Source organism: Octopus sinensis, linkage group LG2, assembly GCF_006345805.1.
Source record: "Octopus sinensis linkage group LG2, ASM634580v1, whole genome shotgun sequence".
NCBI classification, from domain to species: Eukaryota; Metazoa; Mollusca; class Cephalopoda; order Octopoda; family Octopodidae; genus Octopus; species Octopus sinensis.
In genome coordinates, this window is record NC_042998.1 from 187,943,984 (window position 1) to 187,957,310 (window position 13,327).

Here is a 13,327-nt window from a genome sequence, read left to right on the forward strand (position 1 = left end):
TTATGTGAAAAGCAACACACAACTTCTCATAAATCTACTTTAAATGGTTTCATTTAAAAGATTTCATTTTGAAATAACTGATATTTGAATTACCAACCAAAGTTTTAAAAAAAGAAATTAAAGAAGCAGTTATTCCAAGAATTTATTGATAGTTCAAAAAAGGCTTTAGTCAGCTATAGTTCTGGCCATGTGTAACTTAACACTATTATTTAATTCAGGAATGTTATATGCAAATATCATTTCCATTGCCTATTAAAGCAAGTAATAGCTATCCTCAGAGACAGTCTGGTCTGGCTAGTCTAAGATTTAGAGAAATTGGTTTAGGTGCACTTTAAATGTGTTGGGATTATGATAAATGAAGCTTGTGCAATAGATTTGAAGAGATTATGGCATAAAATGTTTATGTGCAGTGAATGGGATTTTGCTAAGGGATGAATAAACAGAGGTCAAATACTTCTAGAAATATATTACTCAGATCAGTGGTGGCAAATTTTCCACATTGCATAATTCATGATGGGCTTTCATCATTTTTGCTGAACACAATCATCATCATCATCGTCGTTTAACGTCCGCTTTCCATGCTAGCATGGGCTGGATGGCTTGACTGAGGACTGGCGAACCAGATGGCTGCACCAGGCTCCAGTCTTGTTGCGGCAGAGTTTCTACAGCTGGATGCCCTTCCTAACACCAACCACCCTGAGAGTGTAGTGAGTCTTTTACGTGCCACTGGCACTGCCAACAACCTTGCTCGAATTTTGTACACATGCGAATGGCACAGGTGCCAGTAAGGCGATGCTGGTAATGATCCCGCTCGAATGGTACCTCCTACATGCCACCGGCACAGAAGCCAGTTAGCCGCTCTGGCAACGATCATGCTCGGATGGTGCTTTTAGCACCCTACTAGCACGGGGCATGGTGTCCATTTTCCATGTTGGTATGGGTTGTACAATTTATTACAGTCTGTGTCAGTTCTTATTCAGAGTTAGTGCCAGCCAAGATTTATTGGAGGACCATGCAATTACTAACCCATGTCATTTTTGGCATGGTTTCTCTGGCTGGAGGGGTTTCTTATCATCAAACACTTCACAAAGTATACTGGGTAATTTTTATCATGGCACCAGCATTAGAGAAGTTATTACAACCTCAGCAAGACTCTCCTCTCTACCCTACATTGTCTATAATCAATCTGTCCACAGTTTTACAGGGTGTACCGAGTGCATTTTATTGTACTTTATATGACTTAAAAAGTACCCACTACTCTAAAAAGAGACTTGAAGAGTGGATAATGACAAAAGCAATTGATAAATTACTGGTGCATTATTTTGTTTTTATGTTATACAGTATTTCAATGCAATACTCTGTTTTCCTTCAATGCTATATTGAACTACAGAATAACATCTATAGATTTCTAGCCACCACTGTATGTGTAGGGCAGATATAAACACATTTTTATATACAATATTGTTCTGGGGAGAAGTTGAAACCTGTCTGGTTGGTCCTTTTTTTTTCTGCCTACAGACATATTGTTTATTAGGACAAGATGTTTACACCTGTCTATTGTAGACAGTGTTAGCTAAAATTTACAGCTACATTCTATAGTAATATAGTATAGCAACAAAGATTGAATAGGATCTGTCATTATTTATACTCTGGTAAGTGATCTCTTCAGAAGCACAAATTTTATACTTTTTTTGATAGGGTTGCTTGGCCTTTCAACAACCTTATTCTTAGCTTAAGTTTATCTAGGGCCCTTCTAAAGTGGTACACCAGCTCGCCTCTAGGGGTGGTGTTGACGTTCATGACACTCTGGTATTTGTGGCTATCATACCATGAGTTGGCCTTTCCTATTTTCTTTTTTGTCCTTTCAATAGTGTTCCATGACTTGCTCTTATAAAGTGGGCAAATCCCATTACTATCATTACATAAGATAGTTTCAAATTTCCTCATGGCTCCTTTATATACTCTGATCTTTTCTTTATGGCTGTTACCTGAGAACTGCATGCAGTGAACGAAATGTTGTATGTATGATAGTCACAAATACCAGAGTGTCATGTTCGTTGACACCACCCCTAGAGGCGAACTGGCATACTGCTTTAGAAGAGCCCTAGACAAACTTGAGCTAAGAAAGGCCAGACAACCCTATCAAATCCCTAATTGGTAGAACCTACCTTTTTTTGTAGAACCCAACCCCCTGTACTGATAGGAACTGTACTGTATGTAGATTTAGTCCACAAACAAACTGTAAAGCAAGAAATGTAGTCTCAACAACATAGAAGTTAAAATCTTGTCCACACGTAGAACAGACACAACACTTAGACAAATTACAGAAGCTACACGCATAATAGAAGATAAACCTAGCCTGAATAGGAAACTAGAATGGAACACTAGCACACACCACAACATATGATAGAATAAGATCCCCATAAACTGATAACAATATAAATAACACAATACACAGATAAACAAATGGAATTAGATAACTATATACATTAACAAAATTAAATTAAATTAAATACAAAAAAAATAATAAAAATATAAGTAGGTATAAACACATGAACAAAATAAATAAAAGCAAATTAAATGAACGTCTATAACAGGGGATACAGATAATACAGGCACTCCCCTCACACACAGACTTTCCAAACATAGACACACATATGAGTATATGCATGCGCAAATAAAGACACATACAATAGGAATACAAAATACTAAATGGCTGATTGGTAGTAAGGAAAGATACACAAATAAGAAGGGAGAAAGCAAAGGACCACTGATGAGGTCACAGAAGTGTGGCGAAAGAACTGTGGCCGAAATATGATTAATGTAAAAAATAAAATAAAGTTGAAGCAAATTAAAACCAAATATATAGTGTGTGTGTTTTATTGGCTAAACTGGCAAAATGACCATCCCTAAATACAACAATATCTGTTTCAACACACAATTTCACATCAAGAATCTTGAAAAATGAATATATAAATGTGTGTGTGTGTGTGTATATATATATATATATGTATGTATGTTTTTCCCTTCCTTGATATCAGCCACACTCACTCTGCCATCACATTTTCCTCACTCTAACACTCTTTGCATCTTTCTCATTTTATCAAATAATAGCCTCCCCCCCAGAGGGCCCATTATAGATTTTTATTGAAATTCAATTAGCCTATAATTGAACTGGATATAAGTTTAATATGTATGCAAAGTTTCGTAAAAATTGGTTCACTGGTGTAGGCAGCAAGATTGTAACAGACAGATCCACAGACAGAAATTGCCATTAGATATATTAAACATCAAATACAAAATGTGTACTTAATATATTTCATATATTTGATGTGTCTAATTTTCTTATCCAATAATTGCTTCTATATCCTTTCAACCTGATCTGTCATATAGCTTTTGATTACCTTGTGGCATGATCCCCTGTAAAGTTTGAATCTTTTGACCACTACTTAGTGTTTTCTATACTGAAAATATCTGACAACCGATGGTGTGTTTCACCGTAAAAACACCACATTAGTTGCCAAGTGATGGTGGGGTGGGGTGGGGGAACAAACATGCAAATATATATATATATGATGGGCTTCTTTCAGTTTTGCCTGAGGCTATAGTAGAAGACACTTGCCTAAGAGGCCCACACAGTGGGACTGAACCTGGAACCATGTGGTTGGGAAACAAGTTTCTTATCACCATGTATGTATGTATGTGTGTATATATATATATAAACACACATACACACACACATATATGTGTGTGTGTGTGTGTGTGTGTATATATATATATGGAAAGTGGGGGGTACATATTCTTCAAAATCTGGCTACACATCTAATATTCAGCATCAATCATGATGTTACTATAAGCTTTCCAATCAAGATATTGTTGACAACAATCCTTACACCCTAAGCCTGAAAGCTAATATTAAAGATTGGCTTAAGTAATTTAAGATAATTCCGCCTTTGTAATTTGAATGAACAGGGGTTATCTTGACAATGTTGTATGTCATTTTATTTATCATTCCACAGCATGGGTCAGATTGTATTGCAGTCCTCTGTAGTGTTGATATATTTCAGAAACTTTCAGGGGTTATAACCAAACATTTTAGTTTAGTTGTGTTGTACTGCATTTTTGGATCTTTTCGGTTTGAACGGCAGTTTTTAAAAATAATTTCCACGTAACTAAACACTTTTAAACTTCGTATACTGGTAGAATGTGTTTATAAAACATCTTTTTCTCTTGGCTTTATTGAGAAAATTCTATAGTTTGTAAGATATTTGTTGTTTTTTTTCTTCAATTTCTGCAATTTCAACCAATCAATGACATCTATTGAGGTAAAAAAAAACATTCTGTGCCGTATGAATACATCCCTCGTTTAAGAAACAGATTGGGTTTATTTACATTTGTGAAGAAAAAAAGATACCCTTCCCCCACTCCTAACCCTAACCCTAAAACAGATTGAAATGCAATAGATCGATACTAGGGTCATAATTATGGGTGACAATTTCATATGACACCGCTAGAAAAAACTGCCTTTCAAACCGAAAAGATACGCATTTTTTAGATTATACATGTGTGTGTGTGTGTGTGTGTGTGTGCATGTGTGTATGTGTGTGTGATGGATAAAATTAAATTTAGCACTGCTACTTAACAACATCTCATGGCCATTGCTAGGTATGATGCCATCTTGATATTTTCTATACCAGAAAATATCTGTCAGCTTCACACTTTCATAACTGGCATCGATATTGAATTATTTTTTTAACAAGGGTAATTAAAGGTCCTGCCAAAATTTTGATGTATGTCGTAAACAAGATTTCTAAATTTCATCCAGATGTTTGCTTTAGGTAGCCCCTGTCCTGCTGGAAGACATATTTGGCTGTTAGTGGGGAATTTACTGTGTTATAAGACTTTGGCTATTTTTGATCTCGACACTTTTTCAAAACTTTTTCAAACACATTTTGATGTATGAATTCAGTGAGATTGGCATGGAATTTTTTGGCCAAGACTCATTTTTCTTTTTAATTGACATTATGGATTGAATTGTTGAACATAAAACTTTGGTGAGAGGCTTTTGCTCAAGATTTATTGTGATAACATTGTTTTAGAATTGGAGCAATATCATCATCATCATCGTTTAACGTCCGTTTTCACGCTAGCACGGGTTGGACGGTTTGACCGGGGTCTGGGAAGCCAGGGGCTGCACCAGGCTCCAGTCTGATCTGGCAGTGTTTCTACAGCTGGATGCCCTTCCTAACGCCAACCACTCTGTGAGTGTAGTGGGTGCTTTTTACGTGCCACCTGCACAGGTGCCAGGGGGGGTCTGGCATCGACCACGATCGGTTGGTGATTTTTATGTGCCACCGGCACAGAAGCCAGTCGAGGCGGGGCTGGCATCGGCCACGTTCGGATGGTGCTTTTTATGTGCCACCGGCACAGAAGCCAGTCGAGGCGGCGCTGGCAACAGCCACGTTCGGATGGTGCTTTTTATGTGCCACCGGCACTTGAAAATAATTGCTAACATTTCATCAAAAATGATGATATGGTATTTCATCAAATATGATGATATGATTAATATTCATTTTGAATTATAACTTCTTGTTATTAAACATGAAGTTATAATTCAAAATGAATATTAATCTTTTCAACCCCACCCAAGTATTTTCATCTACTTCTCAGCTGAAAAAAATTCCAAATTCTTAGGAAGTTTACTTGATAGAATGTTGGAGCCCAACATTCTAAAGTTGTCAATCCTTTAAAGATGAATTTTAATCTTTGTAATTAAAATGTGTGGTTATAATTATATGTCTACTTTATCTCTTAAACATTCTCTTTCCCTCTGTCTCTCTCACTCACTTTCTTTTTTTATTTTTTACTGAGGGAAATTTGACAGAATTTTTCTACATAGGCGCAGGAGTGGCTGTGTGGTAAGTAGCTTGCTAACCAACCACATGGTTCCGGGTTCAGTCCCACTGCGTGGCACCTTGGGCAAGTGTCTTCTGCTATAGCCTCGGGCTGACCGATGCCCTGTGAGTGGATTTGGTAGACGGAAACTGAAAGAAGCCTGTCGTATATATATATATATATAAGTGTGTGTGTATATGTTTGTGTGTCTGTGTTTGTCCCCCTAGCATTGGTTGACAACCGATGCTGGTGTGTTTACATCCCCGTCACTTAGTGGTTCGGCAAAAGAGACCGATAGAATAAGTACTGGGCTTACAAAGAATAAGTCCCGGGGTCGATTTGCTCGACTAAAGGCGGTGCTCCAGCATGGCCGCAGTCAAATGACTGAGACAAGTAAAAGAGAGAGAGAGAGAGAAAAGAGATATAACATTTTACATATAAATCAGAACACTTAAAAATCTAATCCTGAGATTGATGCTATTCATGTTCCTTTTGAATCTATGTCATCAACACCCGTGTGAAAGGGTTGATTGAGCTAGGAGGGAACTTCAGGGGTTTCAGTGTTCTAGGAAGTGGGAACTAGTTGTAGTTATTGCACACACACAAAACACATTTCTCATTGATGCTGTTTAAATGTGCACCTTTTCTATGCTCACATGCATTGGATGGAATGTATTGTGGCAGATTTCCTGTGGCCAGATGACCTTCCTGTCATTAACCCTCACTTGTTTCCAAATAAAGTGATATTTTCCCATGGCCATCCATGTTTTATGGAAGATTGAAAATGAAGGTTGCTACTTGTTAGTTAGTTAATTTTTTGGCTCAAAAAGCAAAAAGCAAGGCCATGTAGGGGGACATGGAGTTATGTACAGGGTGGTGTTCATGCAAAGAGTTCAGGCCATTTCTGGTCAAGAGAGACTTTGAACTGAGCGGTCGTCGGCATCTTCACTATCTCGTCCGGCAGCATATTCCACGGATCTGCAACCTGGACGGAGAAAGCCCCTCTCCTTTGATTGAGATGAAATCGTCACAGATAGAGCTTTTTGGAGTGACCCTGCAGCCGACGCTCTGGAGCAGGAGTGAAGAACAGCTCTTTCGAGAGGTTACACTTTCCGCTTATGATGTTGTGAGCAAGAATGAGATCACCACGGTGTCGTCGTTTTTCTAGAGAATAAAGGTCGAGCGTCTTCAGCCTTTCTTCATAAGACAAATGCTTGAGACCAAGAACCATGCGGTGATCCATGGCTCACTTCCTGCACTTGCAATGTTTCATCAACCGAGAGGAGGTAAAAGCTTCAATGAAAGAGTTCTTTGCCTTCAAGGATAAGAACTGGTATCAAAGTGAGATCAAAGAACTGGAAGGAAGGTGACATGATGTAACACGATGGCCTCCACTTTGAATGTTAGGTTACTTTTGTTGTAACTTGACAAATAAAGCAAATAAGATACCAAAATATTGTTCAATTTTTGACTCGAGACATGTTTGGAAGAGCCTTCTATACTCCAAAAGTTAGTGGCTTTAGATGATGTTGACATATTATATTTACAAATTGTATTACAAACAAAAGCTACTCAATGTTTATTGTAGAGCAAGTGTTTGTTGTAAACTTGAGTACTGTTCTATTACTTGCTGAAGTGTTAGTAATTAAAAGTCACCAAGTAAATACACAGAATTATATAGCTATTGAGAGAGATAGATTGATAGATAGATAGAGAGGGAGGGAAGGAGATAGATAGATAGATAGATAGATAGGGAGGGATGGAGAGAGAGAGAAAAGTGGGGAAATGGAAGATGAGAGTGATTTCACTAGAAATTAAAAACTTCTCAAGTACCATCATCTGCATTGTGATGATTATTCCTTTAGCAGTCAGATCACTAATCAAGCATTATTACTTAGCTTTGACATTTTGATGATATGATTGTTTATTTCTAGACTGTTTGTGTAGATTAAATGTGAGAGGCCAAATCTGACCAGTTTGAACATAAAACAATAAAACAGGTAGAATATTTGGGCTAGGTACAACTGATTTAAATGTTAAGGGGTTTAAAGTATTTTTAATGATTCTAACAAAATCAGTACTCAGGTAGTGTTACAGAGATTATATTTTCAATTAGCATTAAGTAGAGTGCTATGTGTTATTAAAGTATTTCATTAGCATCGCTGTCATCATCATCATTGTCTTCATCTTTTGATGTCTGTTTTCTATGCTGGTATGGGTTGCACAGTTTGACAAGATCCAACCAGTCAGGGGACTGTGTCAGGTTTCAATGTCAGTTTTGGTATAGTTTCTACAGTGTTGACAAGAGCAGCATGCCCTTCTTATTACCAATGACTTTCTAGAGAGCACCGTTTTTTCCCCTTGACACTAACATTAGTGAGGTTACAAATGTAACATGTGGGACTAAGATCCATGTTGGCTGATTGAGACTAGAGAAGAGAGGCAAGCAGCTTTGTGCTAGATGTTAAGTGCTTAAAGTATGAAAGGAGCAGCAGCCATGTATCCCCTGTAGTGGGGAGATACATGTTGAGTTGAGACGTCTGTAGGAAAAATGTGGAGAGAGTATTTAGGACAAGATCTGAGGTGTTGTAGGTTATATTGTTTTGCTTGTACATACTCTATTGCAGTTGTTTGTGAACCATTTAAAAGTTATGGACTTTGGTTGTGTGAACTGTAGAGGGATATATATAGGAAGATAGTTTTGGTCACCCACTTTGCTATCTCAGATAGGTTAGGGCATTGTACCATTTCACCCTAACTAGAGCTAGTGGATAAGTTAGCCGATACGGTTTGCTGAAAGTTCAGACAGATTGTGATGGTGAGAGGAGGGACTGGAATACATTTGTACTATATCAATCAATACAATCAATAGTTAAACAATTTTATTTGCTCATTATAACATTCTAGATTTTATGTGCTTTACACCAACTCTGTTATACCACAGAAACGAAAGTTTATGGTTCTTGGATCTTTTCGGTTTGAACGGCAGTTTCTAACATAATTTCTAGGTAACTAAAAAATTTTAAACTTCGTATACTGGTAGAATGTGTTTATAAAACATCTTTTTCTCTTGGCTTTATTGAGAAAATTCTATGGTTTGTAAGATATTTGTTGTTTTTTTTCTTTAATTTCAACCAATCACTGACATCTATTGAGGTAAAAAAAAAACCCATTCTGTGCCGTATGAATATGTCCCTCGTTTAAGAAACAGATTGGGTTTATTTACATTTGTGAAGAAAAAAATACCCTTCTCCCCACCCCTAACCCTAACCCTAATTAACCCTAACACTAAAACAGATTGAAATGCACGATGCTAGGGTCATAATTATGGGTGACAATTTCATATGACACCGCTAGAAAAAACTGCCGTTGAAACCGAAAAGATCCTATATAGTTTCTAATATAGCATGTGACTCAGAGCAGTTTTAAGTGGAGTATTATATTCATGTGTGGTTATGTGAATTGTAATTGTGACAAGTCTTTTCTGACAGAAAATAAGTTTTGTAATCAGGATCTGTGAATAAGTTTGGTACTATTTAAGAAGAGTGGACTAGTCGTGACTAGTCGATCCTACAACGACTACCTAGCAAAGTTATTAAAACACAAATTATATTTTTTTTACACGAAGTAAATATTTTTTTTAAGCAAAGTAAATAAAACACAAAAGCATAAAGTAAGTAATCAAGATCTGTGAATAAGTTTGGTGTATTTAGTCTGTGATTGCATATTGTCAGGAATTCTAGGATAAAGTTTAAAAAGTTCGTTTTTGTTATCGATTGCGTTTTTTATATTTTATCTGTACTTCATAAGTTTGATATTTTGTAGCAGAGAAAAGTCAGTAATAAGAACAAAATCAAATGGCGAAAATAAGATGAGAAACACAAAACCTAGAGTAGCAGAATTTGACCGACTCTGCACTCAATCACTCAAATTTGTACTTTTCCTTTCGTTTTTACGCTCACACTTTCACACAATACAATCAACAGGTTACGAATTGATTAAAACAAGGGAGGTCACTATCGTAATATTATACCATAGTAATGTCCCTTCGTAAGAACCGTTTTTTTTTTTTTTGGTGTACGTATGTAATTTGCATGAGGTGTCTGCGTAACATCGCGTGATTCCATATATTTTATGTAAAGAATTTAGAGTGCAAAATTATTTTTTTCTTTTTGACTGTTTCACATTTATGTGTCTGTGCTCGTGTGTTGTTATTCGTATAAATGTAGAATTGTGACTAGTTGCTTTTTCCACTACTCTGTTATGGTAGTGGGGATTATAATCTGTATATTGGTATTAGAACACAACAGCATTCATGCCTTGCCCAAGGGTAAATAAATACAACTTCTGTAACGAAGTTTGAACTCAAGACAATGTGGTCAGTAGGTCATCAAGTTAAACTCATTGATATGGAGCCTCTAAATTTGATATGCTTATTATACCTGAAATTGTTTGTGCCTATATTCTCCACTTATGAATTGTTAATAAATTATTTTTTTTGTAAGTTTTAGTAAATTGTTCTGAAAGCCCAGCTGTTTACATTTATCTCAGCTTACCGTGACACTTAACCGTCCTAGCTAGTTTGTAGTTAGCACCTAATATCAATAATGTTTTAATTTGCTTTTGTCTGGTGAGTGTGTGTGTGTGTGAGAGAGAGAGAGAGACCTTGTCTTGACACAGCCCAATAGTTGCAAATTATAGTCACTGTCATACAAGCAGTGTTGTTCTTTTCCAATCTTCCATGAAAATGTGTCTGGCCATGAGGAAACGTTACTATGCTTGAAAACCAGTGAGGGCTGATGAAAGGAAGAGTTGCCTTGCTATTGTGCCAATGTTCTGATTATATAATAGATATCATCATCATCTCACCATCCAGTTTTCCATGCTTGAATGGGTCGGATGGAATTTATTCAGATAGATTTTTCTACAGCCTGATGCTCTTCCTTTCATCAGCACTCACCGGTTTTCAAGCATGGTAACATTTCCTCATGGCCAGACACATTTTCATGGAATATTGGAAAAGAACGACACTGCTTGTATGACAGTGACTATCATTTGCAACTTTTAGGCTGTGTCAAGACAAGGCCTCTCTCTCTCACACACACACACGCATAGGCTTCTTTCAGTCTCTATTATATTAGAACGATCATTATAATTGTTTTGAGAGTGTTTAATTTTGTTTTGCACAAAAATAAACATCAACAACTAATATGGAATTATGGGAACAAGGTTTTCTTTAGAAACAATTTCCATAACAAAGATAAGTTTAAAGCATAATAATATTAAAACAAAGAATAAAATATATATAGACTCAATTTATACATGGACAATTGAACTTGAGCATTTCTGGCTGTGTAACCTCTCTCTGTCTGGGTAACCATAAACCTCTTCTACAGCAAGACATCTGTTTTCTGTCTCTCTGTCACACTCTAACCTTTCATCATCTGATACAAGATCATCTCCTCCAATGCCCTCACCCCTCTCAAAGATTCCTTGGTGACCCTACCAGTGCAGGTGCCACTTAAAAAGTACCCAGTCCACACTGTAAAGTGGTTGGCATTTGGAAGGGCATCCAGCTGTAAAAATCATGTCAAAATTGATCTCACCTGTGCAAGTGCCAAGTAAAAACACTCAGCTCACTCTGCAGAGTGGTTGCTGTTAGGAAGGGCATACAACTGTAAAAACCATACCAAAACAGACATAAGAGCATGGTTCAGGCTTCTGCCTGGCCAGCTCCTGTCAAACTGTCCAACCCATGCCAGCATGGAAGGAGGACGTTAAACGATGATGATGATGATGTTCAGCTCACAAAATGACCCATCTGTTTGTGTTGTATAGCAATAATAGTAACTGCGATGAGACTTTCATTATCTGTGTATCTTTTTTACATTTTTGTGGGCAGGACAAACAGAGAATATGACATACTGCTAGTTATGTTAATGCATCAAATATATATTTCTATTAGTATTTACCTTTCATCTTTTTGCTGTCAATAAAATAAGTACCAGTCAAGTATAGGTGCCCCATTTTAGAAATCATTATTACAATTTTGAGATAATTATACTAAATATATCATGACCTGAATGATGGAACGAAGAGAATATGGAAGTTGTAGGTATTATAACTAAGTAAGCTTCTTAATTTATGTAACTGTGTTTGGTCATGTGTTGGGCCATAATTTATTTCTGGTTACTTATTGTTCTGTAACTCCTGGTTAGTTTTTCACCAAGATGTGTACATCCTGGTTTTTAGGACAAGCATACCATATCCTTTTGTGCTGTAAGGGGCAACAAGAATGGTTGTTATCAGGAAGACCGTCTAACCATAAATCTCTCCTCTTCAAAATCCCATGTGACTTTTGAGGAAGGGCTGATGTAAAGATGATAATAGTGTGACTATCCTGTCTCCCTAGATATTAAGGATTACCCAGTTCAAAATATACTTTCTTTTATTAAGATGGTAGGATGTGATTTGGGGAAATTTTGGCTACTATTTCTTGCAAGTCAAGTGAATACAAAAAATGCAAATTTTCTTTAAGAGGAGTGTTGACTTATTTGTTGATTGTAATCTTAATGGTGATTGTCACTGTAGCATCATCATCGTTTAACGTCTGCTTTCCATGCTAGCATGGGTTGGACAATTTGACTGAGGGCTGGCGAACCAGATGGCTGCACCAGGCTTCAATCTTGATCTGGCAGAGTTTCTACAGCTGGATGTCCTTCCTAATGCCAACCACTCCGAGAGTGTAGTGGGTGCTTTTACGTGCCACCGGTAAGGCGGTACTGGCAATGACCTCGCTCGAATCTTTTTACACATACCACCGGCTCCAGTAAGGTGATGCTGGTAACGATCACACTTGAATGGTGCTTTTTACGTGCCACCGGCACAGAGGCCAGTTAGCCGCTCTGATCCCAACAAATATAAGGAAAATCTAAAGTGTGCAGTGTTATATGAAACATTCCTTAATAATAATAAGCTATTGAGAAAAGTTAAACTTAAGAAAGAACAACTATAATTCAGCTTTCTCTATTTTGAAAAGTAATATCACACATTAAATGACTTGATTGTAAAGTGATGCTTATTAAAATATATGTATTACAATCTAAAGTGAAATTCCTTAAAATATTAATTTGAATACTTTACAGTGTGTCAAAGTGAATTTTGGTTTTGCCGACTATAACATCTAAATTTTTTTCTTTTTGGTATGAAAACTATATTGATTTATTTTGAGATGCCGAGTGGTAATAATAATAAGCTTGGGGCTAATTAGAAATGGTGCTAATTAAAATGATTATATCTAATTAATAGTAATGTTAAGCACTACACTTGATGATGATGATGATGCTTAGTATTTACCTAGAAAAAAAAAAATTAAAGCATTCTATCAAAGCCTCAATCTAAACAGTAAGACATGACGTAAGTAAGATCATTG

The 13,327-nt window shown here is 36.7% G+C and overlaps 1 protein-coding gene across 7 annotated transcripts in view; it reads left to right on the forward strand.

The window, feature by feature from the left end:
- The window catches only part of LOC115222941 (phospholipid-transporting ATPase ID), a 227,749-nt gene that overhangs the window by 116,937 nt on the left and 97,485 nt on the right, over positions 1-13,327 (forward strand). The window lies entirely within an intron of this gene.